This window comes from Sorex fumeus, unplaced genomic scaffold (genome assembly GCF_029834395.1).
Source record: "Sorex fumeus unplaced genomic scaffold, SorFum_2.1 ptg000199l, whole genome shotgun sequence".
NCBI classification, from domain to species: Eukaryota; Metazoa; Chordata; class Mammalia; order Eulipotyphla; family Soricidae; genus Sorex; species Sorex fumeus.
Window position 1 is genome coordinate 1,202,039 of NW_026606256.1, and position 13,330 is coordinate 1,215,368.

At 56.5% G+C, this 13,330-nt stretch overlaps 1 protein-coding gene across 1 annotated transcript in view; it reads right to left on the minus strand.

Moving 5' to 3' along the window:
* Positions 1 to 1,063, minus strand: part of LOC130017540 (NADPH--cytochrome P450 reductase) — a 40,019-nt gene extending 38,956 nt beyond the window's left edge. Inside the window, exon 1 of the mRNA XM_056108236.1 lies at positions 956 to 1,063. The gene's annotated coding sequence lies outside the window, so the exon portion shown is untranslated. The remainder of the gene's footprint in view (positions 1 to 955) is intronic.
* Between the last annotated feature and the right edge of the window lie 12,267 nt (positions 1,064 to 13,330).

Genomic DNA, 13,330 nt, shown 5'->3' on the forward strand with positions numbered 1-13,330 from the left:
GCCGAAGGTGCCAAGAGTTTTTTTACCTCAGGGACCATGGAATGTGGGGGACCCCTGGCCCCTCTCTCAAGAGCACAGCGCGACTGCGTTAGAGAAGCCCGAAGAAGGAGTAGGGGGACACATCAACCAGGAGCCCATGGCCACCCCGGCCACTTGTACAGGCAGAACCTAGGGATGGTTCAGACAGGAGCACCCAGGACCGGCAGCAACGCACGGAGGGCCACTGGAGAGGGGACCCCCTGAAAGGCGCCCCCCGAAAGGAACTCCCACTGAAGCATCAGACCCTCAGCGTTTGGGGGTACACAGGCGGTGCGCGCCCTACTCCCGGGAAGGGGTCCACCGACCCACATTCCAGCAGCACCCCACCCCCAAAGAAACTGATGGGCGTAAGAGAGGTGGCCGCTCCCTTCCCCGAAAGGCCCCCTGCTCCAGTCCAGATCAGAGGAGGGGCCTGGCCGCAGAGAGCAAAGGCCAAAGGCCGAGTTCCTGGACGGCACCCCGCACCTCCCCGGGGGACCGCGACCTTTTACCCGGTGACCTCCTGGGACCTAAGGGTGACGTTAGTCAGGCAAAGACCAGGCGGTAGCCACCAAGGCACCTGTCACCACCCCCCAGCCCCGGGTCGCCCCCGACGGCGCAGAGCGAGTCCCCAGAACCCGCCACGCGCGTCCACGGCAACAGGAAGCTTCCTGCGGGGAAACTGAGGCACAGCGGCAGAACTCGGAGATGGTGAAGCCGAGGCCCAGGGGCCCTTGCCGGGCGGGGGATTGAATCCTCGGCGCTCCCGAGCCGCAGCCTCAGGAGTGGGCTGGACGGGCAGGACCGAGGCGGGACCCGCGCAGCAGACCCATCCCCACGCCCAGCCCGGGAGCCCACCCGTCCCCGGCGCCCCCGGCACGCCGGGCCCCGAACCCAGCCGCCCCGCGCCCGGGCGCCCGCGGACGCGTACACTCACCGCGGGCGGCCGGGCAGCTCTCTCGAGCCCCGCGCAGGACGCAGGCCCAGATCCCCCCCGGCCGCTACCACCGCCCTCGCCGGCCGGGGGTGGGGGCGGGGCCGCCGCGGCTCCACCCCGCGCCCGCAGGCTGCGCGCGCCGCGCCCGGAGCTCGGCGGCCCCCACGGCCCGCTCTCTTGGTACAGCCCCGGCGGAGGCCACGCCCCCCGGCTGCGCCGGTCACGCCCCTCGGCGGCCGCCCGAGTCCGCACGTCCTACTCGGCGCGCTGGCGTGTCCGGGTCCCCGCCCGACTGCTGCCCGGCTCTCTCGGCCGCTGCCTCGGGCCTTTGCGCCTCGGCCTCCGAGGGGGCGATCGAGCGTGTCCGCGGCGTCTTCTTCCCCCCCCTCGGCCCCCCTCACCCGACGATGAACGGGCCGCAGGCCACTGGCCGCCGAGGTCCTTCCCGGCGCCGCGCGGGAGGACAGGATGGAATGCGGGCCGGCTCAGGGCCGGCTCAGGTGGGGCAGTGCCGGTGGGCGGGGAAGTGGCGGAACCGGGAGCAGACCGGAGCTGCAGGTCGAGTGTGTTTGAAAACTCCAGGATGAGGGCCGTGAGATGGCACCGGGGTTTGAGGCGCGCCCCTGAAAACGCGCCTGATTCGGGCCGAGTCCTGGCGCCTGCTCGGTCCCCGAGCAGCCCAGCTCCCCAGCACCTCCGGGCTGGTTCGGGAACCGCCTGGCTGGAGCCCACTGGCAGGCGGAGGGTTGGTGGTCGCCCCTGGACCTCCTGGGCCCCGCTTGGAAGCGCACTGCCCAGCCTCTGCAAGAAAGAAAGAGGCCCCCCTCCGCCTTCTGTGATGATGTTGATAGAGTTATGAGGGTTAGGTGATGCACCCCGAGTTCCTGAAATTTATCTCCTTTTAGAAATACCCGGCCTTGGATTGTCAGCATGACCATCATTATTGTTTTTATCACAATGTAACTCAGTTCTCTAACAATCCACTTAACATCATTAAAAAAACAAGAACAACGCAACCACGGAAGAACTTGGACAGTAGTCAAGGCCTCCCCTGGTCAGGTCATAGGTCATTTCGGTGGCCCCAGTTTTTTTTTTATTTTTAATGTAGGAGTGCGATGGAGCGATAGCACAGCGGCAGTGTGTTTGCCTTGCACGCAGCCAGCGCGGCTGATCCGGGTTAGATTCCGCCGCCCCTCTTGGAGAACCCGGCAAGCTACCAAGAGTACCTCGCCGCATGGCAAAGCCTGGCAAGCTATCTGTGACAGTATTCAATATGCCAAACACAGTAACAACAAGTCTCAAAATGGAGACATTACTGGGCCTGCTGGAGACAATCGATGAACAACGGGAGGACAGTGACAGTGTGAATGTAGGAGTACTGCTATTTATTCAGCCATTGATTAAGCTGATTGAATTGGGCATGAACTCCTACATTACATTGGTTTTTTTTTTGCTTTTTGGGTCACACCTGGCGATGCACAGGGGTTACTATTGGCTCTGCATTCAGGAGTTACTCCTGGCGGTGCTCAGGGGACCATATGGGATGCTGGGAATCAATCTGGGTCGGCCGCATGCAAGGCAAACGCCCTACCTGCTGTGCTATCTCTCCAGCCCTACATTACATTTATTTATTTATTTATTTATTTTGCTTTTTTTGGGTCATACCCGGCTATGCATAGGGGTTACTCCTGGCTCTGCACTCAGGAATCACCCCGGGCAGTGCTCAGGGGACCATATGGGATGCTGGGAATCGAACCTGGGTCGGCCACGTGCAAGGCAAATGCCCAACCGCTGTGCTATTGCTCCAGGCCCTATATTACATTTAAAAAAAATTTTTTTTTAATTGGATATCCATGAGATAGACCATTACAAAGCATTTCATAGTTGGATTTCAGTCATACAGTTAGTCATACAGTGATCTAGCACCCATCCCTCCACCAGTGTACATTTCTGACCACCAATGTCCCCCATCTCCCAACCCCCATCCCCCGCCTCTCTCTATGGGAGGCACTTTCCTTCTTGCTCTCTCTCTATCCTTTTCCTTTTGTGCATTATGGTTTGCAATACAGGTGCTAAGAGGTCATGGTGTTTGTACAGGGCATTCAGTATTTTTATCAGGACAGTAAAGCTGGAGTAGCTTTTCAATTGGGTGGCCGCTTTGGGGTGTGGCTCTGATTGCCAAGGCTTCCAGAAGTACAGGGAGATGGGGGGGGGGAGGTAGCCCATCCCAACCCCAAGAAAGCGTGGATATTTCAGTCACAATACCTGCATACCAGAATTTTCAGCAGATTATATTTTGGCGAGGTCCGTCCTGAGACAGTGGAGTCAAGCCAGGGAGATGGCAGGGATTTTGGATTGTGGAAGCAAGTGGCTGCTGGGGGGCTCTGAGTGGCCCCAGTTTTACACTTCCTATGCCCAGGAGCTAGTTGAGATCCACCCCATCAAACCAGTCCCTCTACCAGATTTGATTAATGTAATAGTCCTTGGAGTGGGGCACACCTCCTCCTCCCTTGGACATCTGGAGAGTGGGTGGAGAGATCCTTCATCCAGATTTCTGACGCTCCCTCCCACCTTCTCAAGGCTTTGGGAAGAAATACAATCTCTACCCTGGCGTGGACATATCTCCCTACTTGGGGCAGACCTGGGTTGTGGGTGCCACCTGCAGATGCCCTTCCACCCACTGACCATGAAGGCTCCCTTGTGCCCGACTTAGGCAGAAGGTAGGTCACTGCCCTTCGTTTCTTTCCCTTTCCCCTGCCCCCTCAATGTACACCAACCAGCTCCGGAGGGAAAATTAGGTTAGAGGGCTCAAAAGCTAGTCCTTGAGGTAAGGCACTTGCCTTGCACGAAGTCAACCATAGTTTTTTGTTTGTTTGTTTGTTTGTTTTCTTTTGGGGTCATACCCGGAGATGCACAGGGATTACTCCTGGCTCTGCACTCAGGAATTACCCCCGGCGGTGCTCAGGGGACCATGTGGGATGCTGGGAATCGAACCCGTGTTGGCCGCATGCAAGGCAAATGCCCTACCCACTGTGCTATTGTTCCAGCCCTCAACCATAGTTTTGACTCTGCATATGGTCTCCCAAGCACTGCCAGGAGTGATCCCTAAGCTGAGTACCACAGGGTGTGACTCCCTGGCAAAGAAAGAGAGAAAGATACATAGAGAAGAGAAGTGAGAGAGAATAGCTTAATTTTGGGGGGGTTGGGCCACACCCGGAGGTGCTCAGGGATTATTCCTGACTCTGTGCTAAGGGATCACTTTTGGCAGAGCTCCGAGGACCATATGGGCTGCTGGGATAGAACCCGGGTCGGCCGCTGTACTATTTTGCTCCATTCCCAAGTTAAATACTTTTAAAAGGGCTGAAACAATAGTACAGTGAGTAGGATGCAGGTGCTTGCCTTGCACGTGGCCAGATTCAATCCTGGCATCTCATATGATACCCTGAGCACTGCCAAGAGTAATTTCTGAATGCAGAGCCAGGACAAACCCCTGAGCATCACCAGGTATGGCACCCAAAACACACACACACACACACACACACACACAAGAAAAAGAAACCTCAAACTTGTACGACAACTTATGGGAGAATCTGTGTTCATACTCTTCAAGATGCTTTTGAGTTTTGACACAAACCCCGGAAGCCAGAACTGCTTCCATAACCAGAGGCCAGAGCAATAGTACATGCAGCTGACCCAGGTTTGATCCCTGACACCCCTGAACACAGACCCAAGAGTCACCCTGAGCATAATCAGGTGTGGCCCCCAAACAAACATAAAAATTCCAACTTGAGAGGCTGGAGCAATAGCACAGCAGGTAGGGCGTTTGCCTTGCATGCTGCCAACCCGGGTTCGATTCCCAGTATCCCCTATGGTCCCCTGAGCACCTCCAGGGGTAATTCCTGAGTGCATGAGTCAGGAGTAACCCCTGTGCATTTCCAGGTGTGACCCAAAAAGCAAAAAAAAAAAAAATTCCAACTTGATATGCGACAGACCTGTTAATAACAAATGACAAACTCGGAGGAAATTTTCATGCTTATTCAATAACCTAAGGACTGGGGGCTGGAGTTATAGTGGGTAGGGCATTTGCCTTGCACGCAGCCAACCTGGGTTCCATTCCCAGCCTCCCATATGGTTCCCTGAGCACCGCCAGGAGTAATTCCTGAGTGCATGACCCAGGAGTAACCCTTGTGCAATGCTGGGTGTGACCCACCCAAAAAAAGCAAAAAAAAAAAAAATAACCTAATGATTTCCTTGGCAGAAAAAAATGATGAGAAGAAGACAAACACAGATGGGAGAAAGAAGGGAAGGACCCCTTAGTTCCCAGAAAGGGGAAACACATTAACACAATATAATCAATGGAAACTCTTTCACGCTCACACTTTAGTGGAACTTGGCTGAATTGGCATGAAAGCTTGATCAAGGAGCTGGAGAGAAAGGATGGGGGTAAAACCCTTGCCATGCACATGCTGACCCCTGGTTCCATCCCTGACCTCACGTGTTCCCCAAGCACCTTTAGGAGTGATCTTTGAGCACAAAGCCAAGAGTAGCCCCTGAGCTCCTGGGAGTCACCCAACCCCTTTCCTTATCCAAAAAAAAAAAAAAAAAATGACCCCGGGCTGGAGCGATAGCACAGCGAGTAGGGCGGGCGTTTGCCTTGCACGCGGCCAACATGGCCAATCCAGGTTCGATTCCCAGCATCCCATATGGTCCCCCGAGCACCGCCAGGAGTAATTCCTGAGTGAATGAGCCAGGAGTAACCCCTGAGCATTGCCGGGTGTGACCCAAAAAGCAAAAAAAAAAAAATGACCCAACATGTCAGAGGTGATATTTTTTCGTGGAAACAGTCACAGTGACTGATGCTTGCCACGTCTAGGAGCAATAAGTAAGGAAGCCCAGGACTGATCGCTCTAGTCTGAGATAAACAGAGATGTAGGCAGAATGGAGAGTGAGCTACTGTGGGTGCAGCCAGACATCTAGGCATCCCGGATGTGGTTCCAGTACAGTGCCGGCAGGTAAGAGATTGCAAGCTCCCTTCTGGCACCAGCACCCCCTGCTGAGGGTGGAATGGGTGCGCTCCAGCTGACCACAGCCATGAGCACCAGACACAGCTGAGCACTTGCACTGGCCAAGACAGCGAAGGGAGAGAGCAGGGAAGGGAGAGAAGGGGAAGAGAGCAGGGGAGGGGGAGCAGAGCAGAGGGAGGGGCGCGGAAATCTGTCTGGAGTGAGAATGCGCGTCGCTGCCTGTGCGTGGGACCTCTGGAAAGGAAGAGGCTGGAACATTCTCCTTCCATCCCTCCTCATCTTCCATTTTGTTAATCTAAATCCCATACATGCATATATATCTTTCTGGGTCCCGGTAATGCTCAGAGGTTATTCCTAGCTCTGTGCTCAGGAATTACCCCTGGTGGTGCTCAGGGGACCATATGGGATGCTGGGAATTGAACCCAGATCGACTGCGTGCAAGGCAAACGCCCTACCCGCTGTGCTATCGCTCCAGCCCCCATAAATATATTTCTAATATCCAAACAACTTGAGTCTGGTGCCTTAGACCACTCGGCCATCCTGACTGGAGCGATAGCACAGCGGTAGGGCGTTCGCCTTACAAGCGGCCAACATGGCCGACCCGAGTTCGATTCCTCCGCCCCTCTTGGAGAGCCCGGCAAGCTACCGAGAGTATTCGATATGCCAAACACAGTAACAACAAAGTCTCCAATGGAGACGTTACTGGGCCCGCTCGAGCAAATCAACGATCAACGGGAGGGCCTTTACCTTTTACCTTTTATCCAAACAACTGGCGCCGGCTACAAAAACATTCCTGGCTTCCTAGGAGCTAAGGAATCACGACTTTTCCATTCATTGTTCTGTTTTTGTAATATTTTTTGCGGGGGGCCACACCCAGCAGGGATCACTCCTGGCAGTGCTCAGGAGACCGTATGGAGTGCCGGGGATCGAACCCTGGTCAGCCACATTCAAGGCAAGCATCTTAACCACTATACTATCCTTCCTTCCTTCCTATGACCTGCTTTGAAAGAAAAAACCTCTTGTTTTTTTCTGGGACCTCGTGCTCCCCAGGCCCCCCAGAACCGCCCCCTGGGCCTCTGCTGCAGGTGTTTCTTCCCCGTGTTTGCGTTTCTCAGAGCAGGGGAATGGGACAGAGAGCATGGGCTGGGGGCACCTCCCGGGCCGAGAGCACCGTGGTCCTGGCATAGCTTTGTATGTATCTTGACCTGGAGGGTCTTTCTCCTCACTCTCTCTGTTTCCATCCTAGGAGACAGGATTCTCCCTTTGCCCTGGGCACCTCCCCCTCTGAGCCGTCATAGACGTTGGCCTCTTCCATGGGCACCAGCTCTTCATGAACAGGCCATAGCCTCTCTGTGCGGTCCCCAGAAAATTGTCATCTTGGGGCTGGAGCGATAGCACAGCAGGTAGGGTGTTTGCCTTGCATGTGGCCGACCAGCCGACCCGGGTTTGATTCCCAGCATCCCATATGGTCCCCCAGCACCACCAGGAGTAATTCCTGAGTGCATGAGCCAGGAGTAACCCCTGAGCATCACCAGATGTGACCCAAAAAAGCAAAAAAAAAAAAAAAATTGAAAGAAAGAAAGAAAACTGTCATCCTCAGGCAGGCCCCAAGGCCCAGACCATCTCCTGCTTATGACGTCTTCAGCCCCTCCGTGACGGCCACCAGGAGGGAATCACTGAATGACAATCAGGAACTGTGCCTGTGGGATGGCACGACAGGGACTGGGGAGGGCTGGGCCAGGGTCACTGCATGACATTGCCCTGTGCCCTTCAGCTCAGGATTGCTGAGCACTGTCCATGGCCTGCCTCATGGTGGCAGTTGGCGCCGCTGCCCGGGAAAGAAGGAAGCTGGTCTCATGTGGGGGTCAGGCAGCTGAGTTAAGGAACCTTTTGAGGCTTATTGGCCTAAGGAAGGGGTCCACTGGGAAATCACTCCCCGAATGACAGCAGGGTCCACCGGGAAATAGACCGCTTGTCCACTGCAGACACTACCCCCCTACCTACATCACCCCACCCCCCAGATTCATGACACACGGGGCAGAGGGACAGCACAGGACAGGGCCCTGCTTCTACTTAATTATTTTGGTGTGGGGGCCACACCCAGTGGTGCTCAGGGCTGACTCCTGGCTCTGTGCTCCTGGATCACTCCTGGCGGTGTTCAGGGGACCATATGGGATGCCGGGATTGAACCAGAGTCAGCCACATACAAGGCAACTGCCTTAACTCACTGTACTATCTCTTCAGTGGCTCCATCCCTACACATGAAGCTTTTTTTCCCGCCCATTTTGGGGCCTCACCCTGCGGTGCTCAGGGGTTACTTCTGGCTCTGCACTCAGGGATCACACCTGCTGGAACTCAGGGGACCCTGTGGGATGCCAAGGATTGAAACCAGGTCAGACATATGCAAGGCAAATGCCCTACCTGCTGTACTATCCCCCTGGCACTCTCTTCTAACTTATTCTTCTAATATCACAGGGGTTTTGTTTGTTTGTTTTTGGTTTTGGACTTTTGGGTCACACTCAGCGATGCTCCCAGGGGTTACTCCTGGCTCCGCACTCAGGAACTCCTCCTGGCGGTGCTTGGGGGGACCATATGGGTTGTTGGTGATTGAACCGGGATTGGCCTTGCATAAAGGCCCACACCCTCCTGGCTGTACTATTGCTGCAGCCCCATCACAGGATCTTGTAAAGTCTTTCAGGCCACTGGAAACCCAGCCCCGGGCATGCCTCCTCCATGCATGCCTGCAAAGGCTGACGGTCCTCTCGGTCCTCTCGTAGAAGGAAAAGCCAAGCTGGTGCCTGAGAGGGGGAGAAGAAGAGGGATGGGGTGGAGGGGAACGCCTGTCGCTCCGGCAATCTGCCCTGCAGGCCACAGCCTAGCGCCAGCCCTCTCCCAGGGAAGTTTTCCCTGAGCTTGCAGGGGAAATGAGTCTGCAGATTCTGTCCCCCTGCCAGTGGCTCCAATTGTAAAGAGACCCAAAGAGGCAGTCACCAGAGGACAAAATGTTCTTTTGGAGATCAAAGGACAAATTCCTCATCCACTACTATCCAGAGCAGAGCTTTAGCCAAATTGCTGGATTAAGAAATCAGTCTCCAAGGGCTGGAGCAACAACAGGTAGGGCTCCCACCCAGGTTCCGTCCCCGGAGGCCCCAGCGGCAAGCCCGGAGCAGTGCCCGGGTGCCCCTTCCCCCAGAAAAGAAAAGAAAAAGAAGAAAAGAAATTCGTTTTTTTTTTGCTAGTACCTAGCAGGGGGAGGGGCGGGGGAGGAAATCCTGTTTCTGTGACTTCTCTCAAGAGTCTCTGCTGACAATCACAGGAGGGTGACAGATGGGGGCAGAGGGCGGTGCTCCCAGGAGACACAGCTCTGGGGTCTTTTTTTTTCTTTTTGGGTCACACCCGGCGATGCACAGGGGTTACTCCTGGCTCTGCACTCAGAAATCACTCCTGGCAGTGCTCAGGGGACCATATGGGATGCTGGGAATCGAACCTGGGTCGGCTGCGTGCAAGGCAAACGCCCTACCCGCTGTGCTATCTCTCCAGCTCCAGCTCTGGGGTCTTTAAGTCCCTCTGGTGGCAACTTCTGCCTCCCATCTGAAGTCGGCCCTGAGCACTTGGCTTCAGTCTTTTTTTTTTTATTGCTTTATTTTTTTCAGGGGCAGGGGGTCACACCATCGATGCACAGGGGTTACTCCTGGCTTTGCAGTCAGGAATTACTGCTGGTCATGCTCAGGGGACCATACGGGATGCTGGGGATCGAACTCAGGTCGGCCGCATGCCAGGCAAACGCCCTACCCACTATACTATTGTCCAGCCCCTTGGCCTCAGTCTTGCCCCATTTTACAGACGAGGAAATAGGACTGAATCCTCTGGCTGTGGCCCCCAGGAACAAAGACTGTTTCTTCGCCAGAGCTGGAGTCCCTGCTCGAATCTCCCTGCAGAAGCTCCCAGATGTGCCCGTTTTCATTCTCAGCTGCTGCTCAGCGCCAGGAGAGCAGACAGAGGCTGTGGCCACAGGGGGAGCTGGCCAGCGGTGGGGTGGGGAGGCCTTGAAGACCCGGCCCCATCCATTGGGAGGTGCCCTGAGCTGGGAGGGTTACTGCCTCTCCGGGCAGTCTGGTGGGGGGCGGGGGAAGAGGGGGGGCACGCTGCTGACGTCTCAAAGGGCAGTCTGGTGGAGGGGGGAAGAGGGGGGCGCGCTGCTGACGTCAATCACATTGATACTGTTCAATGGGAGAACGTCACCCCAACCCCCAGATCAGAATTGAGAATCCAGACCACAAGAGAACCTTGAGAGGAACTTCAATTCCCAGGGCCAGAGTGATCGTCCTGCGGGGAGGGTGTTAACCTTGATGCAGCCCGCCCAGGTTCAACCCCTGGGATCCCATAGGGTGACCCCCCCCCCCCCCCAGCACCACCAGGCGTGATTCCTGAGCACAGAGCTGGGACTGAGCCCTGAGCACTGCCGGTGTGGCCCCCACACAAACAAGAAACGAACAAAAGCTTCAGTATTCAACTGAACTGTTTCCAGAAGCATCACCCATCTGACTGGGGTGAACGCGACCCGAAGTGGGGTATGGCCAGTGCCCTGGAAGCCTGGCTCAGAGGCAGACGAAGAGGAGGGTCCGAAACCGTCCGGCGCTCCCCTGCCCTGGCACCCCGCCAGACTCTTGCGCCTCTTGAACTGCGTCGGGAGTTCAACACAGCAAGGCCTTTGGTAACTGCACTTCACAATTTCAATCTGGGCTCTGCCAAGCTCCCACCAGCTGGGTCACCTTGGAGGGCGTCCCATGTGCCCTTGGAAGTGGCGAGTCTGTGGGGTTCATGCACTTGAGGAGGGTTTAGGGACCTGATCCTTTCTTCTTTCCTGTCCCCTGAATCACCCGGACACCCCCACCCCCTTCTTTGTTCCTTTTCTCTGTTATGCAACCAACATTTCAGTTCTTTCTGGCTTTGCCAGGGCCAATAGCATGTCCGTGTCCGAAGGAGCAGGCGGGGAAGGCAAGCCCTCCCCTCCCTCCCTCCCTCCTTCCACACACCCAGCTAAGCACTGCCAAATGCAGACCTTTGCCCTCCTCAAGATTGCAGAGAAGGGCTGGAGTGACAGCACAGCAGGTAGGGCATTTGCCTTGCACGCGGTCGACCAGGGTTCAATTCCCAGCACCCCATATGGTCCCCTGAGCACCGCTAGGAGTAATTCCTGAGTATATGAGCCAGGAGTAACCCCTGTGCATCGCCGGGTGTGACCTGAAAAAAAAAATTGCAGAGAACCTGCAGAGTACCACATTGGGCGCAGATGCTGCACTGTTGCCATGGCAACCCGCCCTGTTTCCAACCCTTGTGTGTGCAGGGAGGACCCTGCGTGGGGGACAAACCCACTTAGCTGCCACCATTGCTAGGTGCCAGGAGCGCCCGTGAGCAGCTCCGACCCAGTGCCCTTGTTCCAGGTGGGCACGGAGCAGAGAGTGCCTGCCCTGGCCTGGGGGCGCCATGGTCTCTGGAGCCCAGCTGGGCTGGGACAGTGCATCTCCCCCGTGTCCCCAGGACTGCGTAAGTGAGCCAAGGCCCAAGTTCAGGTTCCCCCAAATCTCCTTTAGTTTGTCTCTGGGGAGCACCCCAGGGTGCTGGGAATCTGGCTTTGCACTCAGGGATCACTCAGGGGGGGCTGGGGGAGGGCACTCACGGGGTGCCAGGGTCAAAGCCGGGTCAGCCACAAGCAAGGGAGGCACTTTACCCTCATCCTACCTCCCCGAGGCCCCTAAATCCAAACCGGAAGCTCTTGGGAGAGACAACCCCCCTGAAATCTGAAGGCACGAGGCTGGGGCCAGGGCCAGGGACCCCTTTCAGCCCCACAGACACCTCCAAGGGGTGACGGTCCCACGCTGGGTGGGGACCTGGACTCTGCCCTGTTTTGACGCAGGGACTGACCGACAGGGAGGGGGGGGTACCAGCTGGACCCACAGGTCACTCTGGGGACTGAGTCCCCTCGAACCTGGTGATAAAATGAGGAGATGGTCACTCTCAGGGCCCAACAGCAGAACGTGACCCCTGGTCACAGTGCTCCCCATGGGGGGAGGGGACTTCCCAGCTCCCCCTCCTACAGCCCCAGGGTGTGGGGCTTAAGGAAGATGTGAGGGGCTCTGAACAGGAACACCTGGGTGCAGAGCCAGGGGGCAGGAGGTGGGTGCCTGCCCTGGACCCCTGAACCCCTGAATCAGGTGCTGAGTGGACACAGTGGCCCCACCCAGACTTCCTATCCCCCCCAGGACCCCCATAGGGCTCCAGAAGTGATGATCCCTGAGCTCAGAGCCAGGAATAAGCCCTGAACCCCACCTGGTGTGGCCCAAACGTAAAGCAAAACCCCCGAATCTCCCAGCCCCCATCCCGAACCCCCACAGATTCTCAGGTTCCCACCTTGTGAACCTTCTGCCTGAACACCTCCCCCCCCACCCCCATCTCAAAGTCTTCTTCTAATCTGGGGATATATATGGTGCTGGGCTGGCAGCCGAGGTATCATAACTTGCAAGTGACCTGCATGGATGAGCGCCATCCCAACCCACATCAGATTCTCTTTTGAGCGGGGAGGAAGGGGATAGGAGCCATATCTGGTGGCGTTCAGGGCTGACTCCTGGCTCTGTGCTCAATACTCCGGGAGTCATCCACGGTGCCAGGGATGACACTGGGGTGTGCCACACACAAGGCCAGTGTCTTGCGCTCTGGATTCTCTCCTGCCACCCTGCCCCAACTCCAGCGCCCTGCCTCTCCCCAGGGCCTGCTCCTGGTCCTGCACAGGCCTCCTCCCAGCGGATGCCACTGTGGTTTCAGGGCATGCGTGCCAGTGCCAAATCTCTGACCAGCTTTGAAGGAGCGGACATGTGCCCAGGGCAACGGGACTGAGTCTGATACCCTGAACAGAAGTAAACATCAGACTGATGTGCAGGGAATGAGCCAGGCAGCCTAAGCCGACCGTTTCCCACACCCCCCCGACTTACAGAGACGCCAAGCTGGTCAAACCTATCGACCTGTCACCTCTAGGAGTGGGGGCAAAGGCCTGTTGGGGCAGAAAGAGCCAGGAGGGGCTAAGGAGAAACATCGCATCATGAAGGGTGGCCTCACATCTGGCCTTGCACTTCCAGGGAGCCCTGGCAGGACCCAAACAGGGTTTGGGAGGGTTGATGGGCCTCAAGACCCTTTTGGAGGAAAAAAAAAATCTGATATTGCAAATCTGATTATGCAGGAAGGAGGGGGGGGTCTTGTTTTGTTGCCTTTTTTTTTTTTTTGGCGCGCGGGGGGAGCACACCCAGCGATGCTCAGGAGTTACTCCTGGCTCTGCACTCAGGCATTACTCCTGGCG